Source organism: Pongo abelii, chromosome 15 (assembly GCF_028885655.2).
Source record: "Pongo abelii isolate AG06213 chromosome 15, NHGRI_mPonAbe1-v2.0_pri, whole genome shotgun sequence".
Classification (NCBI taxonomy): domain Eukaryota; kingdom Metazoa; phylum Chordata; class Mammalia; order Primates; family Hominidae; genus Pongo; species Pongo abelii.
The window spans coordinates 98,779,284-98,795,065 of NC_072000.2; positions in this window are offsets into that span (position 1 = coordinate 98,779,284).

The following is a 15,782-nucleotide window of genomic DNA, read 5'->3' on the forward strand; positions in this document are numbered from 1 at the left end:
GCTGTGGGAATTTAGGAAATTATTTAATCTCTCATTGAGCCCAGGAATAAAACTGGGAACGTACCTACTTTGGTGTGTTTTGGAGATGGCTGATGTAGTAACAATACACGGTCCAAGCATACAGAAGCTCCTTGAGGAGCAGCAGTTTTGTAACTGCCCAATGGGTTCACCTTGCCCTCTGCCTAGACAGAGCCGATTTATCAAGATGGGGCAATTGCAATGAAGAAAGAGTAATTCACACAGAGTCTGCTGTGCGGGAGACTGGAGTTTTATTGTTTCTCAAATCAGTCTCCCCAAGCATTCAGGGATTGGAGTTTTTAAAGATAATTTGGCAGGTAGGGGCTTGGGAAGTGGGGAGCGCTGACTGGTTAGGTTGGAAGTAGAATCATAGGGGGTTCGAAGTGAGTTTTTCTTGCTGTCTTCTGTTCCTGGGTGGTTTGGCAGAACTGGTTGAGCCAGATTACTGGTCTGGGTGGTGTCAGCTGATCCATCGAGTGTAGGGTCTGTAAAATATCTCAAGCACTGATCTTAGATTTTACAATAAGTGATGTTATCCCCAGGAGCAATTTGGAGAGGTTCAGACTCTTGGAGCTAGAGGCTGCATGACCAGTGAACTGTAATATCTAATATGTAGCTAATTTGTTAGTCCTGCAAAGGCAAACTAGTTCCCAGGGAAGAAGGAGATCTTTTCGGGAAAAGGCTATTATCAATTTTGTTTCAGAGTCAAAACCATAAACTGAATTCCCTCCCAAAGTTAGTTCGGCCTATGCCCAGGAATGAACAAGGACAGCTTAAAGGTTAGAAGCAAGATGGAGTCGGTTAGGTCTGATTTCTTTCACTGTCACAATTGCCTGAGTTACAATTTTGCAAAGGCAGTTTCAGTCTCCTTCCCTGTGTGTTAGTTCAGTCTCCAAGGATATGGCCTCCAGAAATGCTGTGCATAGTCACTGCATGCTGTCATCTCACTCTGCAGATGAGCAGCCGAAACTCAGAGAATTTAAGTGACTTGTTGAGTTGTGCCCTGGAAAACCAGCATTGTTCCTTGTTCTCTGTGTTTACATTACTATAGGTATTCTCTACGCATTATGGCCATGCCATATTTTGGCTTTGACCCCAGTGCCTGAAGAGATCATTAGATCTGTGTTTGTCCTTCACTTGTCCTTGCATTTGCACCAGGGGTGTATTCTCCAAATGGAATCTGGAGGCTTCCATGGGGATGGGATCCCATGACCTGGATTTCAAGCCTTATGACTTAAGCCTCATTAGCATGGAAAGACCCTGGGGAATACAGTATTTTTGTCCCTGAAGAACATCTTTCAGATGCAAAAGCAGCACCTCCAGCATCCCTGTGTGGATCTTTTGACTTAATAGTTCATCATGTTGGTCATCTGGTCACCTAAGGTAGAACTCTTCTGCAACTGGGACTTGTTTTCTATCAGACAGTTTGGTGATCCTTGAGGATTTGCAATTCTTCTGAGCTCAGGGCAGTTCTGAAATAGGTCTCCAAGTACAGTTTTTTAAATCCTGATTCCACACTAAGTGTGAAAACATGAATTAATCAACAAAAATGATGTTGGTATTTTCCCCCCGCAACTTCAAGCTCAGCCTATTAAAACATCACGTTAGGTGCACACCTGTAATCTCAGCTACGCAGGAGGCTGAGGCAGGAGAATTGCTTGAGCCCAGGAGGCGGAGGGTGCAGTGAGCCAAGATCGTGCCACTGCCCTCCAGCCTGGTGACACAGCAAGACTCCGTCTCAAAAAAACCCAAAAAACCAAAAACCAAAAAAATCAAAACCCATCACATCAGGAAGGAACTACATGCCTGTGAGCCACTGGGATTCTTAGTCGGATGGGTCTCTCGGAGCTCTGGGATTACAAAGCTTTAATCTGAGGAAGTTACTGAGTAAATATCCTAATTTCACAATTTATAATTTTTCATACTTTGTTTCAACTTCTTTCCTCTTTCACTTAAATTTGGCATTAGTAAGGACCCTAGCAGAAAGCCAGTTTGTAATTTTGATCACTTGTCTGCCACACTGTGCAGTAAGTCTAATTTGTAAATCTCTTGCATATCAATATTTCCTGATACATTTTCCCATGGAGGCTAGAGTACTACCTTTGATTTTATGATTTATGTCAGCCGTTCCCAATCTTTTTGGTACCAGGAATCGGTTTCAAAAAAGACAATTTCCAAGGATGGAGGTTGGGGTGATGGCTTTGGGATGAAACTGTTCCACCTCAGATCATCCTTAGATTCTCATAAGGAGTGTGCAACCTAGATCCTTTGCATGTGCAGTTTACAATAGGGTTTGCACTCCTATGGGAATCGAATGCCACAGCTGATCCAACAGGAGGGCACTGATCTCACTCACTGCTCCCCTCCTGCTCTGCAGCCCGGTTCCTAACAGGCCAAGGACCAGTACCGGTCTGTAGCCTGGGGATTGAAGACCCTTGATTTATGTGAACCTTTGAAATCTCCATTTCCCCTTAGGTTCATGGATTAGTCTCATCCAAAAATGGTCTGTAAAACATTACAGCAAATTTCGTATGCTTAGCATGTGTGTATGTACACATACACATGCAGGAGTTTAGCACTTCACATTTAAATGCCTTGGATATCACATCTATCCTGCCTTTGTAGCTAGGGAAAATGAGCCTGCTTCTCAGTAGGGGCTGTAGAGAACTGTGCAATGGAAGAAAAATAGCAGTGACATATTGTTCTTTCAAATTCCTTATGTCTGGTTTGAATGCCAATAAGCTTAGCAAGTGACAACAGCCAACTCCAGAATTCCCCTGTTTCCTAGGCCCAGCTAACAGTTGACTTTGCACCTTCCTTGACTGCTAACAATTGGAGGAATGCAAATATCAAACATTTGCACTGAGCAGTGTCTGCAAGACTGGGCCATTTTACATGACAGTCTCCCTGACAGAGACTATAAACTGACCCTAAAGAAGAAATGACTGGTACCCACTATCAGAGCACAAGCATCTTTTTGGGAATGTTCCAGAAGCCATATGCCAGGCCACAGATGGCTGCTAGAAACTTCCAGAAGGAAGGCTAAGTTGAGTGTGAGAGACATCACTAATGCTTGCCAATATCTGATTCTCTTTTTCCTCTGAGCATATAGAAGGCAACAATTTCCAGCCAAGTGGCAGGTGGACGGGTCTGTGTTCTGGTCAAAAATAATGCTAGAATAAATGCTACCTATCACATCTGGACTAAAGAAGGGAAAGGCCTCTGAGTGATTCTCCAGTCTGTCTTTCCATACTATGGTCAAGATGAGGGCTCATGCTGAGATAGGAAGCCATGAGAATGGACACCTTGATCACTGCATCCTTTCAGACATGATGCCTTGAAAAACAGTTGGTCTGAGAGTTGTTGAAACCCATATCTAATCTGCATGAGAGAGAGATTTTATCCTGAAGCCACTAAGATTGTTGGAGTTGTATGCTACTGAAGCATAACCTAATCCTCCCTGACTAATACAATAAGACATTGGTATTTTGCTGATGCTACCTCATGTTACAGCTTGCTCACAACCGTAACCATAGAATTCCTGTTATAAAAAGTGTCTTTTCTAGCCTTGGCAACATAGCAAAACCCCGTATCTACAAAAAATAAAAAAAAAATTAGATGGGCATGGTGGTGTGTGCCTGTAGCCTCAGCTACTTGGGAGGCTAAGGTGGGAGAATAGCTTGAGCCTGGGAGTCTGAGGTTGCAGTGAGCTGTGATTGCGCCACTGCACTACAGCCTGAGCAACAAAATGAGCCCCTACCTCAAAAAAATCATTTTAGTTAAAATAATAAATCTCTTATTTGCCTTGAAGTGATTGAGGTTATTACTTTGGTTTTTAGCAAGCCAAAAATAGGAATAATGATTCCATGTGGTTGATATAAGATTAGATCCTATCTTAGTCCATTTATGGACATAAGAATTCAAATTTTTCATTTTTAGATAAAACTTCTAAAATTATTGTAACTGCATATGAGATGGTTCTACTTTCCTGTGTACTGGCTTATTAAGTAATTTACTTTTAAAAAATCTCAGGCACATCATAGTTGAGATTAAGTGGACTCTGTGAAAGTCACATAGAATGTATTTTAACAATTCCCCAGGTGAGTCTGATTGCAATGCATCTGGACCATGAACAAATGTTTGGAAACAAACAATCTAAGCAGCGTGAGTGGCTGGCTCAAATTTCTTTCTTTCTTTCTTTTTTTTTTGACAGAGTCTTTCTCTGTCGCACCAGCTGGTGTGCAGTGGTGTAATCTCAGCTCACTGCAACCTCCACCTCCCAGGTTCAAGTAATTCTCCTGCCTCAGCCTCCTGAATATTGGGACTACAGGTGTATGCCACCATGTTTAGCTAACTTTTATAGTTTTAGTAGAGGTGGGGTTTCACCATGTTGGCCAGGTTGGCCTTGAACTCCTGACCTCCGGTGATCCACCTGCATTGGCTTCCCAAAGTGCTGGGATTACACGCTTGAGCCACCATACCCGGCCTTCAAATTTCAAATGAATAATTCCTGATTTATCCTCCAGTTCTGTTGATCTTATATCTCTGTCCTGTCAACTATTTCTTCCTTCTTTCTTTCTTATTTTCATGAACAATGTCACTGATATTTAACAGCTAATCCCTTATATACTTCCTATGTATATGTTGCATTATGCTAGTCATGGGCCCAAGTCGATTCTTAAATAACCCTGTTAGATATGTAGTTTATAGTTCTTTATCAGTTTTCTCAATTGTTTTACAAGTACTGAGTAAGGGGCTACAAACCAACATCCACAACTAGACATCTTCTTGTGAGCTGGCCTCATTCAGTAGGGACAACCCTTGATTGAATCTGCCTGCAGGTTCTAGCCATCCAGTTGCAGTCTGGGCTGGAGTGATCAAGCAACTCAGATGTGCACGGAAAACACATCATGGCTGGAACTGTGTTACACTGAGTGATAAATAACTAAAATGACTCAGTGTCAATCAGAAAAATATGTGTCTCAAACTCAAGTGAGGCTTGAAGAGTATCGCAATGTTTGGATTCCATTGGCCAAGGATCCTAATCAAAGACTGGGTAGCAGTTGTGATGGACGAAAAAGTAAACAGTGGTTGACTCCAATTCCTGCCCTAAGACTTGGCTGGAACTTCAAGGATCCCAACTCCTCATCTGACCTTCCTTCCTTTCTTTCCCCTGGCAGTGTTCTAGTTGATGGGCACATTGTCCCCAGAAGTCATTAATCCCCTAGAACAGCATTAGTGATTCTTTCCTCTGCATCAGTCTATAGCAACACCTCTTTGGCATCCTCTTCTGCTCAGATTCCATGCCAACTCCTCTATAATTCCTCATCTAGAACTAATCATGCTGGTTTCTGAAATCCAAGAGTAATTTCATTCTATGTTATTTTACATGTAAACTGAGTTCAGGGACAAGATGTGGTACCACTCCCCTGGCATATTACCAACTTTAGCCCCACCTCTTCCTGGTCACTATTACTTGAGTTTGCACTCAGGGATCACTGTGTGCCCACGCTCTGGATGTGCAGTGATGAGACTGGTCCCCTAAATAGCTAAGCAGGCTCACTTTCCCTGTGGAGGATCTCCAGCTGAGCCATGTTGAAGACCTTGAGGAGGGAACAATGGTCAGGAGAGGTCAGAGATTGAATTCCTCAAGACTTTCCTGCTATCTTTTCCTTATTTCAACTTGTGACTGCACTGAGCCCCCAAACCCCACCTCCCATCATCCCATGAAGAGAACAGTGGGCTCACTTGTCTCATATCAGAAATTACATTATCAGTACATATGGGGAAAAGGTAAATTTTGGAACTTGTTTATCAACTTTTGTGCATCTTAGGGCACCTCCCACAGGGTCTGGAAGAAATAAACTGTGTTTGTTAGCAGAGGAGAATGATTAAGTAGAGATGAAGGAATTGATGGTTCATGAGTAGGAGGGATTGCTGCTAAGCCTTGTCTTAGGACTGGTGAAGGAGGTAGATCTAGTGCACAAGTGGATTGGCCTTGGCTGACAGCATAGACACTTCACCCAAATACAGAAGAGAAAGAAGAACATGAGAGCATATTTTCAGGAATGTAGAAGAATGTTGAGCTGGAAGCATGTTCTCTTTTGATTGCTTTAATTTTCTCAGTGCAGCAAGAAATAATGTCATTGGCTTAGAATAAGAACGGAGAAGGAGGTTTTGGAAATCTGAGGAAAGAGAGGAAAGCATGAAATAGTCACCTAGGAGAATGGGAAAGAATGAATTAGAGAATTTATTAGAATGGATTATTGCAGAGAATGGATTTGAGAAATACAGTATGATTGCTAGGTAGCATTAGGAGTCCTTGGTGATTGTGGTGATTGTACAGTGATAGCAATGACCAGTCACGGTGGATGTGCTGCCCTCCCATGTCTTTCAGCTCTACAGAGGCACACATGGAGTTTACGCACAGGAGGATTTAATCAGGCTTTGGTTTTGCTAGTATGATAAGGGAAAGAAGAGCATGGTAGTTGAGTGATTATAATGCTGGGTCACACAGCATTGGCAATTACAAGATCAAGGCCGTGATCATGGGAGTGAGTGTCTTAGGTTGAGTGAAGGGAAACATTCTGAGAGGACAGGGGGAGATACAGGAATGAGAAAGTCCTATTTTTGTGAATATTGACATTGCCAAGAGTTAAGAAAGGAGAAAGGTGGAGAACATGACAATGAGCCAGTAGCAAAAAATCTTCAAGGAAGAGAAACCAATAAATAATATAAATGTTAAGTTGCATTATACAGGAAATTAGTAAGAGGCAGAGATAGAAGATAAGGATGTATATGGGAGCCTGCTTTAGGTAGGGTGGTTAGGGAAATTATCTGTGAAGAGGTGAACTAAAGTTGATACCTACAGAATGAAAACGGAGGATGTAAACATGCCAGGCAGAGGAAACAACTGCAAATGCAAAGGCCCTGAGGCAAGAAGGAGCTTATTCCAGGACTTACAGAAAGATTCTTGTGGCTGGAACATAATGACATGTGGGAAAATAGTGGGAGATATTTGTTAGATAGAGGTGTCTGCCTAACTAAGAGACAGAGCAAGGCTCTCTAGAGGACCGTGGATTTATTCAGGAATGGGCCCTGCAATGGGAACAAGCAGGCCGTAGTAAACTATGTGCGTGTTCTAGGAGGTAAAGGAAGACAAAGGGGTTTGCAGGAAAAATGAAGAGAATTACATAACTGTTTTGACATAATTATCCTTGGTTACAAGGATCAGAAACAAGGGTGGTGCCACTCTGAGGGTGGATAGGCATTTGCTGGGTAGATGTCCTCACAAGAGTATCCTTTTGTGTAAGGTTGTGATGGCTTTTGTGCAAGGTTGTGGTTTTTGCCATCTTTTGTGATAGTCCTTGTTATCGGGCATATGTTTACAAGAACGCTTTCTTCATGGCCTTCTCTGGCTCCATTTGTCAGGGATTTAACACAAGTGACTCCATTTTGATTCTGACAACTTCTACACTTCCCCTTTTGTTCAAGATCTTTCTTCCAAAGCACTGCTGATTAGTCATTCTATAGTTAGGTTTTGGTTTTTTGTTTGTTTGTTTTTGAGACAAGGTCTCACTCTGTTGCCCAGGCTGGAGTGCAACATTGGCTCACTGCAACCTCCTCCTCCCAGGTTCAAGTGATTCTCCTGCCTCAGCCTCCTGAGTAGCTGGGACTACAGGCACCCACCACCATGCCTGGCTAATTTTTGTATTTTTAGTAGAGACGGGGTTTCACCATGTTGGCCAGGCTGATCTTGAACTCCTGAGCTCAAGTGATCAGCCCACTTTGGTTTCCCAAAGTGCTATGATTACAGGCATGAGCTGCCGCGCCTGGCCAAAATGTACCATCTCAAGGAGAAAAAGAGGAAGAGCAGAAGGCCATAATGCATGACCTGCAAATCACATGCAGCAAGCTCTAACAACAGTTGAACCTTTGGAATATGAATCTCAGAAGTTTCAACAGGAAAACTCTACCTTGCGAAATGAAATTACCAGTGTAGCTGAAGAAGATAGTATTTCTAACTTGAAACCAGGGAAATTAAATGAAGACTAAAATAGAAAAAGCTGCAATTTAGAAGCTGTCTGAAAATTTAAAGAAACAGGTTTCAGAAATAAAATTCAAAACTCTTGCAATTTTTGTAAAGAGCAAATCAATACCTCAAGAAAACTGTTGTTCTAATATAGGGGAATCAAATTTTATTCAGTACATAGAAAATACTTTTCATGAATTCATTTTTCATAAACCTTCTACAACTTACTCAGACCTTTCATTATATACTTAGACCTTTGTTTCTTCCTTTCTTAAACAATCAGTCATGTTACTTTAGGACAAAAATGTACTTTCTTTTTTGTTATTATTTGAAAAATAATTTTTTTAAACTTCCTTACCAAAAATATATATGTTTGACTTATAACTTTCTTCACATCTTTCTTTCCTACTTACTGTTTTTTTCTATCTTGTCTTTCTTTTCCAAATTTATTTTTTTAAAAACCCTTAAATAGCCTCTGAACTTAGACACAATTATTCTTTTTTCTCAATAAAGAACATATTTTAATGTCTTTCTTATATTTTCATCATAAATACATCTTTTAGTACACTTGTTACACAGAATTATATATATTAATTAGAATCGTTAACTCTCAGTAGCCTAAATTTCTAGTGAAAATATGAGAAGCAAGAAATTTTTAACTGTGATGTATCAGTATTTTACAGATAAGAACCATTTTATAATTTTAGAAACATGTTTCCCCATAACATAATTTTTATGTGTATTAAAAGACCCAAATATATTTTAGTCTTTATACAAAATTTAAGAAGCCAAGAACAAACTTACATTGATGTTCACCAATTTATGTTTCAGTATTTTATTTTATTTGGAAATGACCTGAACATCTGATAAGTATCTATTGCTTAATTAAATATAATATAACTTCAAGATTTTAAATTACATAAAAAGTTCATTTATAATCATTTATTCCATTTACATTCACCTTTTTCATTTATTTATTTATTTAACAATTATACCTAGATTAGTTTTAAAAACTAAACTATTAGACAAAGTTAGTCAGCATTTCAAGTTATTTCCTTAATAACAATTTTTATAACTTGTGAATATCAGATGTTCACCTACGTAAGAACCCTAAAGTTAAATACTTGGGTATTTGCCAATAACTCAGAAGATACAACTGTTTTTATTAAACAAACAATATTAAATTAGTCTTACTTATCAAAGAGTTTCACAAAGATCATTTTGATTTTAGGCTGAGTTTATAGTTTTATGACTTTAAAGCATCTAACAGAGACATATAATCTTGTCTGACCAGTAAACTCAGGCAACAAACTATGTTGAAAACTCTGAATACATGTTTATTTTATCAACAAATTTAAACACAGCTTATTTATTAAATATTTACTTAAGTCACGTGAACTGAAAGACATTTGAGTTAATTACCATATTTTAACAATTTATATAAGCACTCACTTACGTAAGCCAATATGCATAGAATTCCTTAAGGGATTTCAAGCTGACTATGCCAGATTCTTATATGTAGATACAACACACAACATAATAAATGAATATACATGTAAAAACACCTAACCCCCCCCACAAAGATCTTGTAGCTTTCATTTTAGAATTTTAGTCATGAGACAGCTAAACAGTGATTGATACAAACTCACTGGTTTATGAAAGACAGTTGGATCCAAATTATATTTCTGACAAAACGGGACCTGTTCACATGGCTATTTACCCGGATTGGTAATCTAATGAAGGCGTACCAAAATTGTGAATAAAGTCATTTGGTAAAAACAAATCTCTTTAACTCTTTTTTAAACAGTAGTTTTACATGAGTTTAGGAGTTAAACTTAAATGTTTACATTTCAGCTATGGCTGCTGAATTGTGTAGAAAATCCCAAAATCTCCAAGCAACCTTGAATTTTAGTAACAAATTTATCTTTTGTTTGTTGGCCTGGTTTGCTTGACTAGTCAACGTGGGAGGGGAAGCATTTCAGAAAAAGCTATTTGCAGGGTGTTTTTTTCCTGGCTTTTTCTGGTCCGTGCATGGCAGACAAAGCAATTTTTATGCCTTATATTATTGAGATACCTTATATTATTGCTTTGAGCTCAAGATCTTTACCAATTTGATTGGAGAGCTTGACATTTATAAATATTTATTTAGTTTTTTCCTTTGAGAACATCAGTCCATCAATTAACTGTTCCATCACCCAAAGTGATTGTTAGCCAGGCAAATTTAAATTTACATTTCCAAAACGGATGACTCAGGTGTCTAGGCTGTTGGTTACCATGGAACCACTGTAATTTGTAAAGTCATTAATTTAAAAGCCCTTTAAGAGTTTTTAGAAAATCTTGGCTGGGATGCCATAAGCAGTGAGTTTAGCACTAGCAAAAAAAAGTCAGAAAATTAAAAATAGGCAGAAAAAAGAAATAGACAGCTTAGAAGACTCTAAATGTTAACTCTAGTTGGCTGCTGTTTCTATTTAGTTTTAAGAAAAGCAGGCTTGGGGAGTTGAAATGATTCCCTTTAATGGCCATATATTATTTTTGGTGTAATTTTTCCAATAATTAAAAAATGTACATGAGAATGGACCATAAATTTTGAATATGTAGCCAGCTGGAGTCTCAGAAATTTTGGCATGCTTTAGAATTTTGAGAATCACATTTTATTTCTTATTCATCTCTTGAGAGCAAAGAAAATCGTATGAATCCTATTAGGGAATGTCATGAATTTGAACCAGTGTTTTAAATGGCATTGATTGCTCTGATGGCTTTTAATTAGCTATTCTGCTCACATCATTTAGAATGTTTATTATTTTGCTCTCAGAATGTCTTCAGAAACAAGAGGAGAAAAAGTACCAGAGCCAAATCATTTACAGATGTGTGTAACCAAAACAAAATGAAGCAAAAATAAGAGTGCCCACAAAAATTTTAAGCCAGGCATCCAGAACAAACAAAATATTAAATTGGGCTCATAGAAAAAACCCAAAGTGAATTCACCAGAAAAAGATATGCCTCAGAGCTAGAATGCAGATTCTGTAGAAGCCAGAGTACTCTCCAAAACGACACTTACGAGCAAGGGCTTGCCAAAACAGACTTGTATAGTCCCAAGACAAATGTGAGGTCCTTCATTTAAGGCAGCCTTATAACCAGATCAGATCCTGCAAAAAACAGAAAAGAACTCACCAAGAGGAGGGAGTCTGAGAATCCAAGATGAGATTCACTGGGCCGAAAAATGTGACTTATGGAAGAAGAGAGAGCAAGGGGCTCAGTCAGTATCACAGCTGGGCTGCTGATCTGCCCAAGATGAGCTGACTTTGATCTTGTTTCTGAAACCATTTTGATAACCGCAATAACAGACAGAGAGAGGCTCTTTAAAAGAAAACGATATTTATTTAAAAATAGGCACCAAGATGGGAATATGCATGCCACAGTAAGCTATGTGTATATTCTGAAAAGGAAGACAGAGGTTTTTTTTTTTTTTCTATACGGAGTCTCACTCTGTAGCCAAGCTGGAGTGCAGTGGTGTGACCCAGGATCCCTGCAGCCTCCGCCTCCCAGGTTCAAGTGATTCTCCCACCTCAGCCTCCCAAGTAGATGGGACTACAGGCGTGTTCCACCATGCCCGGCTAATCTTTGTATTTTTAGTAGACAGGGAGTTTCACCATGTTGGTCAGGCTGGTCTTGAACTGCTGACCTCGTGATCCGCCTCCCACGGCCTGACCACGGCCTCCCAAAGTGCTGGGATTACAGGTGTGAGCCACTGCGCCTGGCCAACAGAGGCTTTTAAAGGAAAAATGTGGAGGATTACACAACAGTTTTGAGATGATTATCCTTGGCTACAAAGATCAATAACAAGGGTGGCACCAGACTGAGGTTGGACAGGCAGGCAGATGACCTTGCAGAAGTATCTTTTTGTGGCAAGTCATGGTGGCTCAAATCTGTAATCCCAGCACTTTGGAAGGCCGAGGTGGGTGGATCACCTGAGATCAGGAGTTTGAGATCAGCCTGGCCAACAAGGTGAAGCCCTGTCTGTACTAAAAATATGAAAATTATCTGGGCATGGTGGTGCATGCCTGTAACCCCAGCTATTCAGGAGGCTGAGGCAGGAGAATCGCTGGAACCTGGGAGGCAGAGGTTGCAGTGAGCTGAGATCATGCCACTGCACTCCAGCTTGGGCGACCGAGTGAGTGACTATGTCTCAAAGAATTAAAAAAAAAAAAGTAGGTATCTTTTGTGTAAGGTTGTGATGGCCTCTGTACCATGTTGCAGTTTTTGCAGAGTCTTCTGTAATAGCTCTTGCTATCAGGTATTCATTGCATGAGAACCTTCTTTTTATTGTCTTCCGTGGCTCAACTGGTCAGAATTTTTAACACAAGTGACTTCATTTTAATTCTGTGAGCCACAAATACAAATATGGATTTCTTAAACTTGCCAAAAAAGTCTAGCAAGCATTTGGCCTGCAGAATGCAGAAAATTCACCTTGGAGGTGATAACTTGATGTGGCTTGGACCATTAAATCTCCAGAAACCTCCTTAGTGAAGTGGCGGGGCCCCTGACATGCCAAGTATGACCACCACTGATGCTTCTTCTCCCTCTCCTCCTCCTTCTTCTCTTATTATCATACTCAAAAAATTATTATGGAAAAATGTCAAATAGTTTCATTTTGTCAACTAGATGACCCTGTTCTAAGTTTAAGAATTCCATTTTTTAAACAAATTAATGTCCTAACTTTCACACGGAAAACTTTTGGAGACTCTGAATTCAATTTTCATTGCTGTCCAGCAACCCAATAAATTAAATTTTGTGTTTGATTTTCAGCAATATCCGTCCTGCAACTATTGATACAATAAATTGGAGTTTTTTCTAGGGCTGTTATGGAAATGCTCTATTTCTCAGATTGGGACTTGAACTGAGAGCTAGTGGATGTCAGCTTGTCATTTTCATTTTGTAAGAGCTCAAGTGCATTCCAAAGAATTCATTCATATCAGGGCCTTTGCACTTGCTTATAGTCCTTATGGCCATAGTGGTCGAGTGAAGCAGAGGCATCATTGTAGTTCACCACAGGTGAAACTTTGATTAACTATGATGTCGCTGCATACCACAGTACTAACATCCCATTTCTCACTGTCAAGGAGCTCAGCACTCTCTCAAGCCCAAGGGCACAAACAAGTCAATCCTAAAGTCCCAGATCTGTCTTCTGGGTCCACTGACCCAGACTGATACCAATTTATATTAGTTTGGGTCCAATCAGGAGAAAAAACGTACACAGTAATTTTAACAGGGAATAGCTAACATAAAAAATCATTAACTAAAACAGACAATTGGAGTAATGAGACACTGGCTTCTAAAAAGTAAAGGGAATCCTAAAGAATAAAGGGAGATCGAGACCATCCTGGCTAACAGGGTGAAACCCCGTCCCTACTAAAAAATACAAAAAATTAGCCAGGCGTGGTGGCTGGCACCTGCAGTCCCAACTACTCGGAAGGCTGAGGCAGGAGAATGGCGTGAACTTGGGAGGTGGAGCTTGCAGTGAGCGGAGATCATGCCACTGCACTCCAGCCTGGGTGACAGAGCAAGACTCCGTTTCAATTAAAAAAAAAAAGAATAAAGGGAGAGCAGATTTAAGGAATAGCCAATACCCCAGGACTGAGTCAGAGCACCCAGGGAAGAGCCTCAAAACCCCACTACCTCAGAGAGCGCAGTAATGACTCTCTAAATGGCAGAGAAGTCAGTGTGCTGCTGTGTTGGTAGAAATTTCTGAAAATTTACTCTCCAGAATTTGCCAACAAAGGGTACTGGGGAAAGCCTTGATGGCGAGGTATCTCACTGGAGGTGGTCTGTTATGAAACCATGCAAAGTGGGTGCCAGAGGAAACAGTGGCCCCTGTGCACTGCAGGATGGGGGTACCAGGATGGGGATATCAGGAAACCACCTGGACTTCTGGAGCTGGGGCTGAGCAAGCTGCTGGAGTCTGCCTGGGAGCACACTGGAATGGGGAAACAAAATCCTTTTCTCCTGCAATGTCTCTCTGGTTCGTTTACTTGTAAAGCTGTATGTTCTGCCAGCTGGCAAAGGAAAAGCTTTTTAAAGGACACAGATCTGTTTTCTCAGAGCAAGCAATGAAGGGTAATTTGGAGCTGAGAGACAATAAACTGATAGCCTGCATAAATGGCAACTCCATTCTTCTAGTGGCTCATGATGAAAATCCTGGGTCATCCTTTATTTCTCTCTTTCTTTTTCATCCCACACCTGATTGGTCAAAGTCCTATAGACTCCACCTTCAAAATATGCCCAGAACCGGCCCCCTTTTCAACGTCACCAGCAGTACCACCCTGGTCCCAGTCACCATCATTCTTTGCTTGGACTATGACAACAGTGGCTTACTTGTTCATCTTCTTACTTCTGTTTGTGACCCCATGAAGTCTATACTCAACACAGTAGTCAGATCATGCCACTGTCTGCTCAAAAATCCTTTAGTAACCCAGAGTAAAGCCAAAATCTTTACAAAGCCTACGTCATTGTTGTAGGTTGCTGTTGAGTTCATGTTTCAGTCAACCAAACAAATAAGCTGAGAGATTCACATCCAGCTGCTCCCATGCTCCCCGCACCCCATTCTTCTCTGGCCTTGTACGCCCCCTGCAACCCATCCCATTCCACTCCAGCTATACTGGCTTCCATGGTATTCCTGAAAGAAGCCTCAGGGCCTTTGCTTCTTGCTGTCTCTGCTTAGAGAGTTATTCCCCTACATATGCATTTGACTGAATTCCTCATTTTCTTCAGAACTTCCTCAAAAGTCTTCTCAATGGGACCTTCCCTGGCCATCACTCTTGAAATGTAATTTCCAATGCATGACATTCCATAGCCCCCTTCCCTGCTGTATTTTTCTCTCCTTAGCACACACCCCATCTAACCTGCTGTGGATCTTGCTTCCCAAGCACTCTTGACTGCCTGTGTCCTCAACTAAGCTCCATTAGGGCAGGCTTGAGAATGTCTCATCTACCTTTGGCACATAAGATCCCTCAGAAAGTGCCTTTTCAGTGAGTGAGAGGATGTACAAATGAATATGATCATGAGGAGGCTTGACGATGCCTACATGCAAGAATGTTTGTAAAGTGGAAATGTTCTCCAAGAGGTTTTACAAGTGAAAAAGGTACAGGGCCTGGAGTCAGGAAACCAGTGTCTCTGTTCAGTGTCACCATTAGTTCCCTGGGTCACTTTCAGCAGGACAAATTCTACCTACAGGGCCCCAGGTTAGAATTGGATCCCTCTGCAGTGGCTACCTCCAACTTTGCCTACGTGAAAGAGCGTCACCTGCTGGGGTGATAAGGGAGGCAGAAAGTAAAATATTGCAGGAACCAGGCTGGCCAAGGACCAAGGTATCTGGATTTCTGTAAGAAAAAGGGAATGCTTGGAAGATGCCATGCACCCACCCCAGTCACCTTTTTCTGCATTCTATTCTTCACTGGGAGAGAGAATTCCCTCTTCCATTCCCATCCCTTTGCTGTGACCCACACACCTGAAGACCACAGGATTCTCTGCCCTCTCACATCATAAGGCCTGTTCTCTGGACAGGATCTGACCACATGACACAGAGTAAAAGGGGCTGCTAAGCCGAAGAGTCCTCCCCTGTCCTGCTTCCCTAGTGGTGGAATGTCAGGCATTAGTGATAAGTCAGATGGAAGGTTTCAGCAGTAGCTTTTACCCCACATCTTCTTAATTCTCATAAAAAAGTGTGAGTGGTAAT